A 20951-nucleotide genomic window follows, 5' to 3' on the forward strand; every position below is an offset into this window, starting at 1 on the left:
GTACAGCAATTGGTAGTGAGGTACAGAAATGGTGGGATTAGTTACAGGTTGGCGTTTGCCTCATTTGAACACAGTTTGAATACTTACAGTCTATGAGTGGTTGAAGTATGGCTGCTGGGATTGGCCAAGACTCAGTTACTGTTATAGGTGCATAGTCCTGAGTTAGGTTTTCAGTCCTGTCTGACTATTAAGCTAGGTTATAGTTCATCCACAAACACTTAAATATAGAAGTACAGAGTCCTTCTTAGGCCATATTTAGTTTGCTTTAACAGAACTAAAGAATGATTAAAGAGGCAGGAAGAAAAGCATAACAGGGATCTGTTATGGAAGCCTAGCCCTTTGATCAGGGGTAACAAGGTTGGGGAAGATACAGGCCAACTGCCTTGTTAAGAATGAAGTCATCTCTGACAGGCAGGACCGTTCTCATACGACTGGAACTTTAAACAGAAACATGAAAAAATTATTTTGTGCTTGTTTCCCACAAATCCAATGAGATAAAAGGCCAGGCTCCCTAGGAACCAGCAACATTAATTGCAGTGAGAAGTTGCATAGGGAGTAAATGGCCAAGGCAGAATTTGGGCCCAGATTTTCCTGGATCCAGGTCCACAGGAGTCAATACTTCCAAAGCCAGGGCCCAATGGGGAGAGATGTGAAATGATAATTTTTTTCCTTTTTCTTCAGTAGTTATGAATAGCAACTGAGATCAGTAGCCATTATGTAACTAACAGATTGATAAACTCTTTGTTAGATTCTTAGGCTTATCTTTAAAAAGGCATAGATTTAACTGGAAGAGGTGCCACAGATCAGTAAATCGACACATCTTATAATTCCTGGGTCCTCCTCTGCCTCAGTGTCAGTGAATACAAGTTCAGGAAATATTTGCTCATGTTTCACATTGATATAACCATAGCCTGACAATGCAAGAAGTTTGACCATGATGTGTTTTCTGTACCTTTTAAAATGAAATAGAAGTTAACTGGCTTTTTTTTGTTCTTCAGCAGTGGTTATGTAAAACAAATATGATAATTTTTAAAAGTTTGTTTCAGTGCAAAAATAAAGCAATTTATAAGCAAAGGAGACAAATGGCTAAATTAAGAGAGTTGAATGATTAAAATGCACCCCCACACATGATAAAAAACATAGTTAAATTGCACACTGAAACCACAATAAAAGAGGATCATTTTATTGTCAAACAAGTAAGCCTCTCTTAGGTGTACTTTTTCTATATAAGCAAAATTATAGCCTTGTTTTTAAATTTTTTAAAATTGGCAAAAATTATATATTTATGGCATACAATATGATATTTTGATATATGTATATGTTATGGAATGCTAAATTAAGCTAATGTGTATATCACCTCACATCCTTGTCATTGTCTTTTTGTGGTGAGAACACTTAAAATCTACTCTTTTAGCAATTTTAAACTATACAATATATTGTTATTCACTGTAGTCACTATGATGTACAATAGATCTCTTGAATTTATTCCTCCTGTCTGACTTCAATTTTGTATCTTTTGATGAGTTCCTTTTTTTTTTTTCCCCTCAGAAAAATATGTTGCCAGATTCAATCTTTATCATCAGCTTGCAGAGTCCTCAAGAGTGTTCGGCTAGTTTTGTTTATAAAAATGTCCCATGAGACATTTGCAGGTCTATTTGTCATTTAAATTGGGTGGGCAGGCAGGTAAAAGAAGTTCCTAAAGACACGAACTTCTATAGCTCAATGAATAATAACCATAATTAACATTTATTGAGCATTTACTAAGTGTCAGAGACTATGTTAATGCCTTAAATGGTTTGTCTACTTCAATTAACTCTATGAGTTAAATATGAGAAAATGGAAATGTAGAGAGATTAATTTCCCAGAATCAAATAATTTGGAAATGGGTAGGCTGATTTAAAGCAAGTACATCTGGCTGGGCACGGTGGCTCACGCCTGTAATCCCAGCAGTTTGGGATGCTGAGGCAGGTGGATCACCTGAGGTCAGGAGTTCGAGACCAGCCTGGCCAACATGGTGAAACCCCATCTCTACTAAAAATACAAAAATTAGCCAGACATGGTGGTGGGCACCTGTAATCCCAGGTACTCTGGAGGCTGAGGCAGGAGAATCACTTGAACCTGGGAGGCAGAGGTTACAGTGAGCTGAGATTGTGCCATTACTCTCCAGGCTGGATGGCACAAAGAGACTCCATCTCAAAAAAATAAAATAAAATAAAGCAAGTAGATCCTATACTCCTAACGAAGGATTATGTTCTTCATTTTCTTGTCAATTTGAAGCAAAAAATTCCACCCACTGTTTGCTAGACCAGTGCAAATTTAACATTGACAAAAATCCATTATCTCTAAAATTAGTGCCTATGACAGTCTTCCTGATTGACAGATCTGAATTTTCCAGCATGAAAAATATTTTTAATGAGCTCATGTTATCAATATCGGACAGCTTTGTAACAAGATTTTTATTACTATTAACAATAACAACAACATTAAAGGACAAGATAGTAACTCCTAACACGTACTGAGCATTTACGTATACCAGGAGTGGTGTATGAAAAATATCTTTGACTGTTGCTTTTTCACTGACCATTGGCGATTCTAATAAGTCCAAGTGCTTAGTATGACGCCTGCTCCTCTTCTGTCCCTGTCATACCACATTGCCCGAAGGGAAAATACATGACTCAAGCTGAGCTAATCAACGTTCCCCTGCTGCGAATGTGAGTCTTGAGCATAAAGACAGAAGGCAATTGGAGATGCATTATTCAAAACAACTCTAGAGATGGTCTATGAGTTCCCATGTCTTAGATCCCCACAACTATTCTACTTCTGACTTTCCTGTGCTGATTATTTAACTATCTCTTAGAGTCTGTAAATTTCCCAAAATCATTCCAGTACGTTTGTGTCTGTTTTATTTTGTATTGTTTTCTTGTTATCACAGTGCTGTGATAGATTCCAATTTATGATCTTCAACATAGTCTTCTCTGTCCTCAATTTGCCTCTACAAACTTCTGCTTTGTGGTACATGTCATCATTGTGATCAAATCCTTATTTATGTGGATATTTGCTGAATATCAGGCTTGTTTGATCGCAAGTGAGTGAATACAATTCTGGCTTAGTACTTGTAGTTGGAATTGTGATCTCAGGGTTCAAAAGACAGAAGTAAAGCTCACAAAAGTTAAATGGACAGATAGACCTGGATATAGTAGATCCTAATGCCAAAATTGTTACCCCATGTCCAGAACAGTGAAAGATTTCTGATAAAGTTTCTGATTCTACTCTACTTAACATGCTAAAAAGTTAGTCTGCCACAGTATCATTGTTACTGGCTGGAGGCATGCAATGTGTGGTCAGAGACAAAGGACAGCAGAAGCAATATCAAAGCTTCGTGTTCATTTGTGTTAGCTCCCCCTGTACCTGGCCAAGTCTAACGGGGTGACTCAAAGGGCCCATGGTAAATTCCTGCACACACAGTCAGGCGCATTACTGGAAAGAAAGTCTGAATGGTGGGACTTTCATAACACTTTCAAAACAAATGGAAGCAAGGCTCTGCTTTGTTGGCAGGGGTGAGGGTGACGGGGTAGAGTGGGATGGGGAGAGGTTACCTCATCCCTCAAAGAAGCTTTCTGCAAACATAGCCCTGAAAAAATGGTCCAGAAAGATAAAAGTCCGGGTTTCGCATTTGTAGCAGACACTGCAAGAATGTGCAAGGATGCTCAAAGTCCATGGCTGGTAGCCTCTCCCAATACTTAGGGTGATCTGTCGCTTTTCACGCATTAAGGTGGAGGTGTTGGTGTTCCAATACATTGTAAAATAAATCTCCTACTCCTCTTCTGCCTGCACCCCACTCCTGCTTGTCAGACTCAAATGGGACAGCCTCAATTAATAGGGGCACCAGCTTTGCTTGGGAATATTTCAGAACCTTTTCAGGACAGTTAAGAGCAGGCATAGATTTGGTGGCGCATTCAGGAAGCACAACTGTAGAGAGACTGAAATTATATCTGGTTTGATATCGCTGCTGACATTTTGTGTTTTGATGCCTTGGACAGAAGCAACACAGGATCCTAAATCTAAGTAATGTATGTGTACAAGTCGTTGTACACACATTGACAAATAAAAATATAATCAATATCAATGGGTATTTTATTTCTAGATATTTATGAAGCATCTGTTTTTGTCCAGGTGCTCTGTTAGATGCTATGAATGCCCCGGGAAACAAAATAGATTTGGCTTCTGTGCCCAAGGGTCTTGCCATCCAGTGATATTTATAGGGAAAAAACCCACTTGTAGGAGACTTTACCAGCTTGTGTGCAGCACTCTACAAGACAAGTGCTTTCATGTTCATTATTTCATGCGATCCTAAAAACAATGTAGAGGTGTCAGTAGTATAAACAATAGTAGCCTACAAATAAGGAAAGTAAGGCCTAGACAAATTAAGTGATTTGCCAAAGACTACACTGCTGGTATGTAACTGAGCTAACACTCACAAAATACTTCTTATAGATTTCATTTTTTTCATTCAACAAATATTTATTGACATCTATGTGCTCGGCACTGTGCTCTGTACTGAGTATTCACAGGCGATTGGTATCTGAAGCCCTTATATCTCAGCTCTATCAACTATTAGCTGCGTGATCTCAGGGCTGCATTAAGGCCTGGGGCAAGGGTGTGTTAGAGGCTTTACCCGCCAAAGCAGAACTCACTTTGGGGAGTGACTTTCCATGTTGTTCAGTCCGTGTGGAATGCTTTTTTTATTCTCTTTTTCACCTGGTAAATTCTCTATCCTCCAGATTCCAATTCATGATATTCAACATAGCCTTCCCTGTCCTCAAATTGCCTCTACAAACTTCTGCTTTATGGTACATATCATCATTATGATCAAATCCTTAGTTATGTGAATATTTGCTGAATATAAAAATTTCTAATTAGACTGGACTTGCCAGTCGGGGGAGGACTGGGGCTACTTTAGTTGACCCTGTTTTATTGGACATGTAGCAGAGTTTCTGGCGCTCAAATATTTGTTTGAATGAAGAAATGCATAACTTCTAAAAGTACCCCAAATACAGTTTAGAATAGTTATTTTTTTATTTTTATTTCTTGAGACAGGGTCTCACTGTGTCACCCAGGATGGAGTGCAGTGATGTGATCAGGGCTCACTGCAGCCTCGACCTCCCAGGCTCAGTTGATCCTCCTACTTCAGCCAAGTACCTGGGACTACAATTGTGCACCACCATGCCTGGCTAATTTTTGTATTTCTTTGTAGAGATGGGTTCTGTCATGTTGCCCAGGCCGGTCTTGAACTTCTGGGTTCAAGTGATCCTCCCGAACTCCTGGGTTCAAGTGATCCTCCTGCCTTGGCCTCCCAAAGTGCTGGGATTACAGGCATGAGCCACCACACCCAGTCATAGAGTAGTTATATAATTTGGCATTGTGATAGGTTTTCTTAAGTCCATTTTTCAGAAGAGGAAAACTAGACTCACAGAACTTCACAGGGTTCCCTGGGGTCGTACAGCTTACAGTTGGCAGAGCTGGGATTGGAACCCAGGTCAACACAGCACTCATGCCAGTGTTCCTAACAACCACACCCAAGGTTTGATTGTGTCCTCAAGGAAAGCATTTTGCTCCAAGCAACATTTTTTCTTTGTATGCCACAAACAACTTGTGTGAACCTAGATTGTCTTTTTCACAGTTCCCTAGCTTCATCTCCAGCTTTAAATTTCCTTTCCTCCTATTTTCAGCTAAAAGCCCAAGCAGCACACAGCAGGAGTTGACCAGAAAGGAGAGCTGGCAGGGGAAGAATCTGTAATTAAGCAAACAAGCAACAGCAGACAGTATCCACGGGCAGCACCACCTGGACTGTCCTTCCAGCCAATGCAAATGTGACCTTCCAGAGGCCTGGGCAGGAGGGTGTTAGAGGCTTTAGCTGCCACGGCAGAAATCACTTGGGGGAGAAGTGAGGAGCACTGGAGAGAGATGACTTTGTTACATGGACCGTTGTTCCCTGGGTAGAGACTGCAGGCCTGGTCTTCAAAGGCCTGCTGCTGTTTTGTGTGTTCAGAAGCAATTTAGAAAATGCTGTCATGTCAACTTTATTTCCTTGCTCTCTAGGGGTGCTCAGTGGTTGCCCAAAAATAATCCCCTATAAGGCTGAAAGTTACTGTAAGTTGTTCACTGCACTGGGCTTAACTTCAAATGTACAGGAGCCAGAATTTTTAATCAACTTTATTTTATAAAGCCTATTGATATTTTTCTAATTATAAAAGAAATGCACACTCATACTAAAAAAACTTGAAATTTTAGACAAGTATCAAACAAATGAAAAATCATCTGTAATGCAGGTTTTGTCTTATAGTCACTATATAATTTACTCTGAGTTTCTCAAGAAATATGCTCCAGTCTCTATATGTTTATACTAAAATGTATTTTCTTTAGGGGCTTGAGTATTTGAAGAATTAGGCATCTTGTGAGGCATCAGCATCCTAAAACTAACACATTGTTGCTTTTTGTCTTTTTTTAATGCCAATACATAAAGCAAAATTTTGGTGAATTTAAGTGCTGTGAATACTCTTCCCCACAGTTCATGAGTTCCTAAGACAGGGTTTCAGATTTACTCGTTTTTTTATTTTATTTTATTTTTGAGACAAGTTCTCACTCTGTTGCCCAGGTAGGAGTCCAGTGGCACAATCATGGCTCACTGCAGCCTCAACCTCCCAGGTTCGATCGATCCTCCCACCTCAGCCTCCCACGTAGCTAGGACTGCAAGTGCGTACTACTGTGCCCAGCTCATTTTTAATTTTTTTGGAGAGACAGCGTCTTGCTTTGCTGCCCAGGTTGCTTTCAAACTCCTGGGCTCAAGCAATACTCCTGTCCTAGCCTCCCAAAGTGCTGGGATTACAGGTGGGAGCCACTATGCTCAGCCAGATTTACTTGGATTTTGCTCTCTTCTGGACTTACCAAATCCTTTTTAGGACTTAGTCCATAGTTACACCCCTTAAATAACTGTAAAACCAACTCTCTATAAGAAGAATATTTACCAGGAGGCAAGATCTACTGCTGAACCTGCAAATGCTCATAAAAGAATGACACAGTGAAAGAAAGAGCTGACGAATGAGTGAATAGATTCATGGAAATAAATTCTGTTGGGGTCTTTAGAAGCTGTACCTTAACTTTAATTTTTTTTTTCATAATTTACTAAATGGGTATAGAGTGCTTTCATAGTAGTTCTCAACTTGGGTGGGGCCTGATTTGCCTCTCAGGGGACCTTTTGGAATATGACATTGGACATTTTTGATTGTCACGACTAGGGGGTGAGTGCGCCCTTTACCTAGTGCGTAAAGGCCAGGGATGCTATTAAACATTCTGCAATGCATGGGCCATCCCCGCAGAACAAAGAAGTACGAAACTGCCAATTACTAAAATGTTAATAGAGCCTAGGCTGAGAAACCCTGGTGTAGCACAAAGGTGGGTACATTTCATTGATTTTGTAGGGAAGAGTAGGGAACTAGAAGACTATCACACTGAGAAGAGTGGCTACCTACAGGTCAAACACGAAGGATTCCTGTGCAGATAAATAAGATCATAAAAGTGACGATAAAACAATGCCATCTCTTCTATTAAGAAAAGAAATCATCTTTTTTTTCTTGGCACAGATGGTCTTAGGCCTGTAAATCTGCCATTCTTTCAGTAATCACATGAAGAAAAGGGATGATTTAAAGCAGTTATATGGTTTATCTTGCAGAAGGAAAGTGTGGGTGTGTGAAGAAGAATAGTAAACATAAATTCTGTTTTACATCTGAGAAGCAAAGCCATTTAGAGTATTACACAGCTTCCATCTGAGCTATGGCTGAAAGGGAGGTGTAAGATACGGTCAATGATTTGAAATGATTGATGAGGATTTCTGTAAAAGGAATACAAAGGCCTGGGTAAAGCCAGGACTTTGTGATGTGCCATAATAGAATTTTATACTGTTTTTCCCACAGTCAAATAAAGTTCAGTAGTATAGATAAATTGTTACCTTGTATTAGTACTTCCTAGGTTGCCTGTCAGAATGCTTTATTCAAAGAGACAGATTTATATTTCACAAGGAAATGATTTCTAAAGCTCTTACAGTTAATAATTTCTCATCTAGAGAAAAGCCAGATTCAGCCATTCCACCCAGAGATTGGGAGATTAGCCCAGAATGAGCTCAGTACATGAAATACTTTTTTCTGATATTTAAATAAGGAATCATATCTTAATGTTGTGGAAGAGAGCACAGAAAAATGACTGTTTTTTTATTACATAAAAATTCTACTTACGTCCTCCTTTGGTTTTTTTATGGCTCTGAAATCAGATGATTGAGAATATCCCTAATAATTCATGTTACCCAAGCATTTATCTATTGATACAACATACTTTATCAGCAAATATTTACAGGGCATCCAGTCAAGCCATTTCTAGAGAGAAAAACTCATACATAGGAAGTAATAATATACTGTTTTCCTGAAACAACCTTTTTCTTCCTTCTTCTCTTTCTCTTCATTAATCAATTCGTTTATTTCTACAACTGTTATGACGCACCTACAGTTTTCTGGTACTGAGCTATTAATGTTATCAGAGAACAAACAAAAATCATTCTGGTTCCTGGCGCTGAGCACTGTCCAAGATGCTGAATGGATGGAGTCAGCAAGTTCAGGTGGAAGAATTTGTGTATAGAGAATGGTTTATCGGAAAAACCAACCGAACAAACGAAAACTGGATCAGAAACTGTGGACCCTCGTTTTTATCCAGTATCGTGGCCCATCACTTCTGTGGCTTTGACTAAATTGTTTAAACATTCCTATATAATTCTTTTCCAAATGGAAAGTTAAAGTCCTACTGAAGTGAGATTCGTTGTTTGATAAAAGGGTAGGCTCTGATAAACACTTAATGCAATTCCCTTCAATAAGAATTCATAGAGCAACTACACTGAACTAAGCACACATGGAATAGAAGTTAGAACTGAGATACAATAAGGAATGAGTCCTTGCCATCGGAGAATTAGCAACTAGAAAAATAAATATATGAACACATACTTGACTGTCAAACTAAAAGAAACCTGTTCTTCTCACAACACATGATGTAACAGAAGAAAACTGTATATCCAATTTGCTAGTGAACATATGTATTCCCATGTGTTCTATGCACGTATACAGAGGCTAAGCTATTTAGATGACCCTGAATGGAATATCTCCCACTTGTCTTCTCAGATCCACTTCCTACCCTTTTCTCTTTGTCTTGTGCCATGAGAGGCTGACCTGTATAGGCTACATTAAAGGGAAGAAGGAGAGTGGGGAGTGAGGTCTGGGTATTTAATCCCTTAGATGCTTACTGCAACTTGCTGCAGGCTTGCTCTTTCGCCCGAAGTTTTCAGTGGCCACAGGATGGCCCTCTGTACACAGTCCTGCCCAATTTGAGCAAACTGTTCTCTCCTCTTACTCCATCAGCCCTAGGGACAGAAATAGAGCATCAGGGTACTGTAATATCTTCCATGAGTCCAACAGTCACACCTTCCATGGGTTTTATACCTTCTTTCTCATGTTTTAGAAGAGGCATTTTATTAAACTCTCCTCAAATCATCCTAATTTCAAAGTGCCACATGTTTTCAGGTGGGATCCCGCTTTTATAGACTTCATATCACCTTATAGAAGTACCATGTTACCATTTATTGGACACTTGCTATATACTGACCAATAAAAGTGCTAGGCAAATGTTCTCTTCTAATATTTTAATAAGAAATAGAGAATCACCAACTTTATTGGACATCTGCTATATACTGAGCAATAAAAGTGCTATGCAAATTTTCTCATTTAATATTCTAATAAGAAATGGAGAGTCACTAACTTTCTTTTTACCTACCTGGAATCAAAGAACAAAATGTGGCTGTTAAAAGAGGCCATTTGGGGCTAGGCACAGTGGCTCAGGCCTGTAATTACAGCACTTTGAGAGGCAGAGGCAGGCAGATCAGTTGAGGCCAGGAATTTGGGGGAAATAATAATTTCCTTATTAGAGTCTATGTAATTTTACCAAGATCATCAAAGTCCTTAGTAAATTTCCGCTTACAATATAAATGATGTCCCATTATAAGGCCCAAAATTCTAGAGCAATGGAGAATGAGGTTTGGGAGGTAGGCAGGCATCTCATTATGATAAAGGTGATGATAATAACCTTGTCATTTGGGGGATTTTATTTTACTTTATTGCCTTAAAATTCAATGCAGAAAAGTTGTTGACAGTGGGAGAAATAAACTTAATTCAAATTTTCTGTTTTTTAAAAAGTGTATTAGTCAGTTTTCATGCTGCTAATAAAGACTTACCAGAGACTGGGTAATTTATAAAGAAAAAGGGGTTTAATGGACTCACAGTTGCACATGGCTGGAGAGGCCTTACAATCATAGTGGAAAGTGAAGGAGAAGCAAAGGCACATCTCACATGGTGGCAGGCAAGAAAGTGTGTGCAGTGGAACCGCCCTTTATCAAACCATCAGGTTTTGTGAGACTTTTTCACTATCACGAGAACAGCATGGGAAAACCCACTGCCCATTATTCAATTACCTCTCACCGGGTCCCTCCCATGACACATGGGGATTGTGGGAGCAACAGTTCAAGATGAGATTTGCGTGGGGACACAGCCAAACTATATCAAAAATGAAAGAAAAGAGTGGACTTTAACCTTTATTTACAGGACACTGTGAGATATAAAATTCCACATAGAAGTAAGAAACCCATTCAGAGGACCAGCTTCATACAGTACGTACAGGTTGAAAGTGTTCAAGTGTAGTTGAAGTGTAAGAAGTGCTACAGTAACAAACTACATTTAAAAAGAGTTCTTAGTAGATAAATAGTAAGACAAACTTATACCAAAACATGGTACACAACAACTTTATATCTCAGCTACGTGAGCTATAAGTTAGGGGTCCCGGGAGTTGCATCCTGCACTTGGAAGGTACAAACTTCAGAGGTAGTTTCTGGCACAATATTTTGATCTTCCTCTTCCTTTATGAGAAATAGACTTATCAATTAAGCTTAATGAGCCTTATACACAGACTCATTTTCAAGGTTTTGTAGAGTTTCAATTTTGTCTAAGCCTCCACATTCTTCAATCATTTTACTAAGCTGTAGTATAATGATAACACTTATAATGAAGATGATGATAGAGATTTTAAAACTTCAAATTTGTAGAGTATGTGCTGAGCTAAAGTGTTTCACATAGTTCATCTTTAATTTTCACAGCAGACCTATGATATAGGTAGTATTGCTATTCCCATTTTTTATATGGTGTTCCATGAACTCCATTTGGTACTTTTGCTCGTGTCACCCTGTCCTACATCTTTCCACTACTCAATTTAAGTCCTACTCTTATCCATTTCCAAATGAATTTCTGTCAATCTTTCCTGGAAGCTTTCTTCCAGTCCCTTTAGGCTTCAATGAGTGTGTTAGGAAGATCTTCCTGATATGTGGATTGATCAGGAAACAAATTGAAATATCATCTCAGGGACATGTGCATAATACGAAGCAGTATAGGACATTGTTTGAGGGTACCAGTTTAGAATGGGACATTTTGGATAATCTTGGGCAGCTTGCTTAATTCTTCTGTGCCTCAGTTTTCTAATATACAAAATAAATGTTGTAATAGAGCTATAGCGGAGGGCTGAAGTGAAAATTAAACTAATACATGCATGTAAATTGCTAAGATGAGAACATTGCCTAGATTTAGTAAATGCTCAATTAATATTAGCCCTGTTATTATTGTTATTATTTGCCCTTTTCTTCCCAGCTAATAGAATTAGAAAAACTATGTTAAATAAAATAAAAATGTCTACCTGAAGACATTGGGGAAAAAACGAACATATATCTGTCAATAAGACGGTAGGTGAGAAAAGTAGAGAATGTGTGCTTAACATTTAAAATATCTTCTGTGTCACTGAGGAAATGGGTCACTGACCTCTTCCACCTTAATAAAATTGTTTCTTCATCTCCTATTGTCCATGTGGTCTTGGATAAATCATTTAAACTCACAGAATGTAAGTTTCTTCATCAGTATAGAAGATAACCATGAGTTAGTTAATCTAGGCCTTGTATTAGTTAATGTTTTTCATTTGTTTGTAAGATACAAAAGCAACTGGATATCTGGAGCCCAAAAGGAATTTGCATTACAGAAAACTTTGCATTTTAGGAAGGAGGATGCAGCCCGAAAAGCTCTTGAACATCAGAAGCAGAAATTATGGGGTATCCCTTTAAGGCATCATGGTAAAATGCCTCAGCTACAATTATTTCTGTCTCTGAGTCTCCAATAAAGTGTTATACACCAGGAGGGGAGACTGATCTAGCTACAGATCCTTGTGCTTAGTGGCAGAGTCTTTTGTTTTAGCCCCAAAGAATACTAGAATTGGGAAAAGTCAGAACCCAAAGGTCAGGTTTATGAATAGATCTAATGCCTGACTCAGTTATAAATCTAGCATTCCTCTTTTATTGCTTTATGACCTTCAGCAAGTCGCTTTTCCCTCTCCAGGGACCTCTGGGAGAAGGATGAATGCAACCAGATTAACTTTACATTTACTCCCAGCTAGGACTTATTTTTAAAATATGGCCTGTAGCTTTGCTCTTGCTGGCCTGTAGCTTTGCTCTTTGCGAGATCACACATATTCTAGTTTTAACATCTTTCTCTCTGCTTCAACAGTGATTTATGCCTGAATCTTCTGATGTCATTTTATTTGACTACTGAAAACACAACTAAAATGGCTGTATAATGGCTGCAGTTTAAAAATAAAAATTAAACATTACTGTATACACAAGTGGTGAGGTGATTAACTAGATGACAATCATGACTGTGTACACAGAATGGAAAAAAAATACATTCCAGGAATTAATAATGGAATGAATGAGACTTGGCAGGTGCCACTGTCATCTAAAGGGAAGAAAAATCTATCATTTATAAAGGAGTTGATAGTTGAGAAAGTCAATATTGTGGGGATTACATTTTTTAAATCAGCCATGATTGACTGACTTTTTCCATACTCTATCCTGGAAGTTAGACCATCAGAATGAAGAATGCAGATTTGCCCTCGACATTTGTTGAAAGTTAATGTGATAGTGAATTGAATAATGTCGAAATGCCTGCTTGTAAAACTGTGGTTAAGTATATGACTTGGTTAACGCAATATCTTCAAGACAAGTCTGAGTCAATCACTGTGTTAATTAAAGAAGATAACAATGAAAGCCTCAGTTTCATTTGCTTTCAACATTTACTAAACAATTAACTACTTGCCAGAACTTGCCCCGTGATAACAGTGACTCCACTTTATTCGTTATCGCTTTCCCTGAGTCAACCACACTGTTTGGCATCCCCATGAAAACCACTTTCTTTCCTTTCCTTTTGGAGCCTTTCATTGTTGTATCTTTCTCCTTTTCTCTTCCACCCTTCCTCTTGGTTCTTATAATCTCCCACACCTTCATCACATTCATTTCTTCTTTAGATGGATTTATATGATGCTTCCTATTAAAAAATAAAGAAGAGGTGGAGATTTACATGATGAATCAAAGCCCTTGAGGTTTTTTTCTCTCCCCTTTTTTTAAAGGTAATAGCTAGAAAATATAGAGCATCTTTCTTTTTTTCCCCAAAGCAGTACCCGCATTAAGTCTGACTCTGAGTGTGCTCATTCCTCCTGCTCTTTTTTGATTAGACTTGTGATGTGTTTATGTCTCATTTTATCTGTGCCTTCATCTGCAGACATTCTCATGCCCCTTTGAAGCCAGATGGGGCATAAATCTTAAATAAATAAATAAGTAAAAAATATGATAAAAGATCACTACTCGGGTGAGCTTATACTGTAAAAATGAATTCCATAAGCATATAAATATATATGTGAATTCTGAAATAAAATACCATCTGCTTTTATAGAAAAAATATCACATTAATTCTATATCACAACATGTTATCCTGTGGAAATTCAATCCAGCGATATAAATAATGAAAATATCTAAATATGTGGAGCTCAGATGATCTTGCTTCTGCCAAATTAAAAGAATTTTTTTTTTTTTCCCCACAATAATGTGCACTTCACTGAGTTAGATTTTAAAGTCTGGAACTGGCAGATTTCCCCAGAGTTGCATCAGATATCAGAATCAAGGGTTATTAACATTACAAAGAGCACCACTGTCCTACAGTGTCCCCTTTATCATTTTGAGCAGCTGCCTCAAGGCAACACATTTAACCTTGGGAAATGTGATAGAAATTCTGGGAAGTCAAAACCTGCCAGTAGATTCCCTCAACTGGGATCTACTGTAAAGCTTTATTTAGCTGCAGCACAGGAGGATGAAACCTTTATCATTTGATGTTTATCATTTTCATTCATTGCTTCTAAATCCCCTGAATACTGTTACTGTTACTTATAAACAGCAATATTCTGTTTGCTAGTAGGACATTCATTGTTTTCCCTACTGAGAATGCCACTACAAAGAAAGGTCTCCATGAAGGGTGTGCTAAATAATTAAACATAGATGCACAGATTATTTACTTCTAGGTATTTTAGAGCTAGGTGCAAAATTTGACTTTCTTTTTCTTTTTTTCAGAATGTGGTCTATTTTCTGTTTTGGCTGAAAAAAGCTCTTGCTTTCATGGCTACTTGTTTAAGATTAGAAATCAATTAGAAACAGAGCTAGTGACTGAGTAGTGAAGGGGTGTGCTTAAAAATGACTGGTGGCATTTACCATTGACAAAAGCGAAGTTGGTAAGATTTCTCAAGAGATTTAAGACTTTTTATACATGCGATCCAGTAATTTCAGTTCTGGGAATCTATCATATGAGGATACTCTTAATTCTCAAGACTGGGCTACTGTTTTTTGCTAGATACTAATCTCTCTTAATTCTTAAAACAACCCTATAAATTCAACATTATCAATGAGGAAACTGAAACACAGAGTTTTCGCAGCTTTCTAAGATCCAACAGATAAGAAATAGTAAAGTCAAGTCTTTAAGCCAGGAAATCAAACATCAGTGTTTGAGCATATAAACAGTAAACTTCAACACTTTGTGCAAAATTTATCCCCTAAATTATATGTTACTGTTATATTTCTGAATATGTAAAAGTTGAAAAAAATTAAAGGGAATGATTATGTGAATTACATTACATCAAATGTTATAAACTAAGTTTTTATATTGACAGCTTTTAAAACATAATCCTGAATGTTAATGTAGAATAAATGCTAATGCAAAATAAAAACACATTTATTTAAGCTACGAATAGCAAAAAGATAGAAAAAACACCAAAATGCCAATAATGATTATATTTAAGTTGTGCAAATATATTAGGATATTTATCTCTATTCTACCTTTTTTCTGTTTTCTAATTATCTCTAATAAGTATATTATTGTAGAAATAATAAATACGTTCATTTTGAAGTTGGACATGTAAAAAATATCTGTCAAGGACACTGAAAACATGTTTTTAACTTTTTAAAGTTAAAAATCTTCTACTTTCTTTTATAGGTCATTCTACAATCAGAAAAATAGAGAAAATATTGACTTTCGTCATCAGTTTTAGTTGGTATATAAAGACTTATAGGACTTTCTGATACCAAGGTCAATGTACTAATCTATCTGAAAAGTTAGAGAACAAATTTTGCCTCAGGTCACAGAGAAGTTCAGATTTACAAAACTTTCAGATTATGTTTATGTAGTGACATCTGGTGTTACACCTTATGCCAAATCTAGAAATTCAAAAATATTTTAACATTTCCATTTTAAATTCATGGCTATTTGTATCTGTGAACTACCTGCCTACTCAGATATCTTCATTCAGGTATGATTGCTCATCTAAGAAAATCAAGAGAAAATGTATTACTTGGCATGCTCTAGCATTTGCCCTATGAAACTGATCAAGCAACCTGATCAATTAGCCAATTTACAGTATATTTTATTCCAGCTCCATTGAAAAACAACAACTATTACTACATTTTTTAAGCAGATGAAAATTCCTCACCTTGGGTGCCATATCGCTGATCCCCAAATTTGTGAATAAACTTTGACTCTGTATGTCACCTGGGCCCCACATTACAGATTCCACTTTCTCCTTCCCATCTCTAATCTTATCTGTTACTTGTTTCTGGTATAGGAAGATTTATCCATTAAATGCTGATCTACATCTTCTTTATTGGCTTTCTGACTGTTTTTGTCCTTAAGATCCTATTGATGTAACATGCCTCCACCTGAATCAATTTATTTTCTCTTTTTTTCAATCCAGAATCCTATGTTTCTTCCAGTATGGTTAATGTTTCTTACTATTTTGCTCACCAAATTAAAGCTTGGAAAAGCTCAAGTTGGTTCCTCTTTTTTACAGATCACTGCTATCCAATAAACCTGCAATGGTGGAAATGTTTTGTATTCACACAGCCCAATATGGTAATCAGCAGCCACATCTGGCTACTGAGCACCTCGAACGTGGCTAGTGCAACTGAGAAGCTGAATTTTAAATTTCGTTTAATTTTACTTAACTTAAATTGAAGTAACCACTGTGGCCGGTGGCCACCATATCAGACAGTACAGATTTAGTATATCCCTGTAGATGAATAAAATCCTAACCTATTGTTATGTTTGGAGAAAAAGTGGAGCACACTGAAGCATTCATTTATTTTCACATTCCATTGATTGTCTCCCCTGTCTGTTATAACCTTTCCATTGTTTATTCTTTCTTCTCTTCCATTGTTCCTTGAGAATATGTGGAATAAATCATAATTGTTTGCCCACAGAAACCAAGTGGGGAGAATTCACCATGGAGAAGGCTTAAGACTTTCCTCCTCTTTAATCAATTCTACCTTCTAAGAGGAAGATTTCTGTTCAAGGACAAAACAATATAAATTTGACAGGAGCATCCCCTCCCTAGGGTTTCTAATATTCATGAATCCAGACCAGCCAATAAATTCTCTTCTTTGTGTAAGCTAATTTAAAATTAGTTTCTATCAACTGAAAAGTTCTCCCTAATTCAAAACATTAGGATGAAGATCATTTGAATGATATATGTGAAATAGCATGGCACTGTGATTACATAAAAAATATTTTTTCCCCCAGATTTCATCTGATACCATGCAGAATGAGACTCACTTTTAATGGACCCGTTCACCTAGCACATTCATGGAAATCCTGTGATTCTCTGGCTGTGGAGCACAGAATTGTGTCTTAGAGTCCATGATTGTTTCAAATGTTCTGCCCTCTGGTTCCCTTAAATACTCTGATAGGTGTGAGTTGTTTTTGGACCTTATTAAGTGTGTCGTTGATATTTTCCCTTGGCTTGATGCCACATGATGGGCTACAAGGTCTGCTGCAGCTTGGCGGTTTCCATGCTGGGCACAGCTGCCAGCATCTCTTTGCCTTCATTTCAGAGAATCTGATGCAACTGGCAAGAGATCAGAAGGCAAGCCAGAGAATAATTGGGGTTTCTCTTTAGCAAAGGAGAAATGGAAAAATCATCTTCCAGACCTTTTCTCTGCCCCAGCTGTTTTTGGGCAGGTCCACCATTTCACTGATGAAATATCAGATTTTTTCTTTATTTTTTTTTCCTATTCACATGCCCCAGCTCACAGTGGGGAAACAGAATTGTCCCATTTTTATTACATTACTTGCTGTTTTAGCACAACACTGTACTTGAAGTTATAGCACAAAGAGACAGCTGTTACACAGAAGGATATGCCTTGCCTGCTGGGAACAGACTCTCCAAATTCATCGCTGAGCCATGGATTGTGAATCAACTTATTAGTCTTTTCTAAAAGGCAAATGGAAGTGGAAGGAGTGTCCTCTTCAGTTACTTAGTTGACTAATGCTTGGCTCATTAATATGATTTGGAGTTGGAAGTGAGAGAATCAAGAAAAGCTGAAACGTGTATACCTAAAGGCAATGGGGAAGATATTGGAGGGTCACAGAAGGGAGCAAGGAACGATACTATACAAGATAGAGAGAGAAGAAATGTAAAACTCTTTCAAATTAGTAAAATAAAAAGAATTAGGATGGGGATATAAAATTTATGAGGCCAAAATGCCATTGGGATGCTTGGTGAGTGTTCAATATGATAAATATTTAATACAAAGCCAAACAATCTAAATTGTCTTGGGAACTTGTTCATATCTAAGTAAGGTCTAGAATATTGATGGTAGCAAGGCTATGTTCACCTTCCTATGGTAATGCTAAAAGTTTAATATGAATTCTACACCATGCGAAGTGATTTGCTAACATCATTGTATTTACTCAGTAGCATGATGCTTTCACGAAATAGATATTATTAATTCTATTTTACATATGAATAAACTGAGACTAAAAGTAGCTAAAAACTTGACCATACTCATAGGGAGTTGGATCTAAACTCATGGGTGTGTGAACCCAAGCCTATTACCTTATCTCTATACTGACGCCACTGTGTAATGGCAACCGGTACTCATGAGCAGGGAACAATGACCAGCAATCCTACATGGCTGATCCTCTTCAGCCAACAAGCTCTAAGCTCTTGACTTCATAATCCCTGACACATTCCCTGTCCCTCTTCTCTCCTTTTTGTCTATGGGCTTCACCTTTTCTTTGCCTCTTTGCTGCCATTGTCTCTATTGTGTTACACAGAGATGGGAAAGGACGTGGGTATTTGGCATAAGGGGAGAAATACTTTGAGGAATGGAGGGATTTGGGTGGGGTTAGAAAAATTGGCATGAACTTGATTTATTTGATAGTATTGAGAAAAACTAGTTGAAGTGAGTAAATAATGATAATTTTTTAAAAGGTTATTTTAAATAACAAATTCTTCTCCTTGGTTTGTTTGCTGTAAATACATACCAGTTATTTTTTAAGGCTTTAATCATTATCCAGGAATTTAAAATAATATTATTATGTCATCTAAAATTATTTTTCTTAAAAAATTTCAAGTTCCTATTATGAAAATTAAGATATATCATGTTGTTCTTAAGTGTTAGAGCAGTACTGCTAGAAGCAGTTTGGGAAAAAGTGGCCTAAGATGATTTCTTCCCTTATTGTGATTGGATCTTTTTTTGTTTTATTTTGTTTTGTTTTGGTAGAAGACAGGTTAACTTCTTTTATTTCAGATACAAACCATTCATTCTTCCCTACTTTCATTTCTCCATCTCTGTAGAAGTAAATGTTGGCAACTTCCAGAGTGTGTTTGATTTCAGTTGAATATCCTGAGGCTTTGGAAATGAAATTAAAAAGGACTTTTCTGGGCAAAATATCCCATCCATATTTCTTTTTTTTTTCTATTGAGGTAAAATTTCCATAACACAAAATTCACCATTTGAATCATTTTAAAGTGTACAATGCATTCACTTTTAGTACATTCACAATGCAGTGCAACCATCACCACTACCTAATTCCAGAACATTTTCATCACCCCAAAAAGAAACCCCATACTCATTAGGCAGCCATTCCTTATTCCCCCTTTTCCTCCAGGCCCTGCAAATCACCAATTTGTGTAATTTGCCCTGAGCCATCTATCTGGTTTTTCTATGCTCACATAAGCTTTTCCATAGGTTAAGCGATTTTCATGACTGCTTTTTCCTTGTCAGGACACTATCCCAAATCATATCCTTCTTGGGCCTTCTTGGGTTGATCACTCCCACCTTTTAGAGTTTGCTAGACTTATCATAAGCAAGTTTGTTTTATTCAATTGTGTTTTATATGTTTACTATCGTGAAGGGGACTTTGCTATGGTTGAGGTAGCTGAGAAGGGGATACCCAGATCATCTGGTTCTTGCCTATGAGGAGGTGATAGTGAGAGATAGGAACATTTAAATGGACTATAATGTTGTATCATAGTGAAGGACCATAACACACGAAGGGTTAGGAGTCATGAATAATCAGAGCATGCTCTTTATAGAGGGTAGTCTGGCATCATTGTGGCTTAGTAGCATTCCTTTGTATACACTAAGTCAGTGAGAAAAAGTAAAGCTGCTGGCAGGCCGTGATGTTCACTGAGGACCACCTTTGTACTGGTTCCCTTGCCCTGCGATTGACTACTTTCTTCCTTTTCATCCAATCACTGGCTTTATAGTCCAGCTTTTGATAATTGTTTACCACTTTTCTTGCTTAGCAAACTATTACACATGAAATGTATTCCTTGGCTTATACATCAAAATAACAAAACAAAACAGGTGAAATAAACTCATTTTGCTGCTTGAATCTAAGATGAAATATAACTGAGATGCACCTACAGCACATGCAGCCCATGACGCAGAGCCCCCTGAGCAAGACCATCTTTCTCAATGTTCTTGTTAAATGAGAAGGTGTAGGTTTTGTTTTCCCAAATTTATATCTGATGGTGGCTCCAGACTTAGTATTTTCATATGTTAAAATATTATTTTCTCCAACTACTCACTCTGGTAACTGTAGTTCTTCATGACATTCTGAATTCCATTTAACACCTCCTGATATTTTAAGAAACTCAGAATTTTTATTCATTGATTTCTTAAATTTTCTTTTATATGATTGCAAAAAAGTAAAGATAATTTTATGAAATGCAAATGATGCAAAAAGCCTCCTGAATATATAAATGAGTGATGAACTAGGGGCAAAGAAAAAGTGAGAGAGCTGGGCACGGTGGCTCACGCCTGTAATCCCAACACTTTGCGAGGCTGAGGTGGGTGGATCACTTGAGGTTGGGAGTTTGAGACCAGCCTGACCAACATGGAGAAACCCCATCTCTACTAAAAATACAAAATTAGCTGGGCGTGGTGGTGCATGCCTATAATCCCAGCTACTTGGGAGGCTGAGGCAGGAGAATCGCTTGAACCTGGGAGGCAGAAGTTGTGGTGAGCCCAGATTGCACTCCAGCCAGGGCAACAAGAGCGAAATACTCTGTCTCAAAAAAAAAAAAAAAAAAATAAAATAAAGAAACACAAAATGAGAGAATCCAGGGTTGATTAAAGATGAAAGGAAGCACATTGTGAGTTAGAGATG

Source organism: Mandrillus leucophaeus, unplaced genomic scaffold (assembly GCF_000951045.1).
Source record: "Mandrillus leucophaeus isolate KB7577 unplaced genomic scaffold, Mleu.le_1.0 Scaffold44, whole genome shotgun sequence".
In the NCBI taxonomy this organism is placed as follows: domain Eukaryota; kingdom Metazoa; phylum Chordata; class Mammalia; order Primates; family Cercopithecidae; genus Mandrillus; species Mandrillus leucophaeus.